The sequence below is a fragment of the Elephantulus edwardii genome, unplaced genomic scaffold (genome assembly GCF_000299155.1).
Source record: "Elephantulus edwardii isolate Elephantulus edwardi_28Jun2011 unplaced genomic scaffold, EleEdw1.0 scaffold00011, whole genome shotgun sequence".
NCBI lineage: Eukaryota > Metazoa > Chordata > Mammalia > Macroscelidea > Macroscelididae > Elephantulus > Elephantulus edwardii.
The window spans coordinates 29,808,021-29,808,861 of NW_006399761.1; positions in this window are offsets into that span (position 1 = coordinate 29,808,021).

Genomic DNA, 841 nt, shown 5'->3' on the forward strand with positions numbered 1-841 from the left:
CCGTATCAGCAAATGAAGGTACTGATAACTTTACTCCGTTTCTGTTACTACAATCCACTCTGCTTTCAGGTAACAGTTTTGTTCCAGTAGTATTTTGAAGCCCTTAAACACAAAGAGCATACCTAGAGAAAATATACTCTTAACGTTGTTCTAAGAAGAAAAAAATTAGGGAGGACTAGTGACTAAAGAAAGTTAAGAGAAGGTGGTACTCAATATGGACTTGGAAGTGTGGTAGTCATTGTAGAAAGCTTTCAAAACCATTTCCAGAGAAGCCAACCTCCTGGTACTCACATCCTTGATGTTTTCAGCATGAGCATATGCTTGCTTTCTGATTAATAGCTCTAGGCAAGGCAGCTGCCATGTTGTGAAAACATTCAGGCAGTTTACCGAGAAGCCCATGTGGCAAAGAATCAAGGCACAGGCCCACAGCCAAGAAGGGATTGACCTCTGCTACTTACCATGCGAGTGATCTTGGATGGGGATACTTCCACCTCAGTCAAATTTTTTGAAGAGTATAACCTCTGCTGACAGCCTAAGTGCAACCTCATGAGTGACTATGAGCCAGAACAATCACAGCCAAGAACAGAAGACAAGGGCGCAGGAAGAAAATATGAACCAAGGGATGAAATGCGACTGAAATCGTCTTCTGGAAACACAGATATGTTGGTAAGAAGTGTGTGTGTGTTTGATATAGATTATTAAGGATAATGGGAAGCTTTCTAAGAACCAGTGAGCAAAAATAGTGTCATTATGCACAGATATTACATTTGTTTTCAAAATTTTTTTATTATTGTTATTTTTTATTAATTTTAATGAAAGTTTACAGAGACTTGGGCTTTCC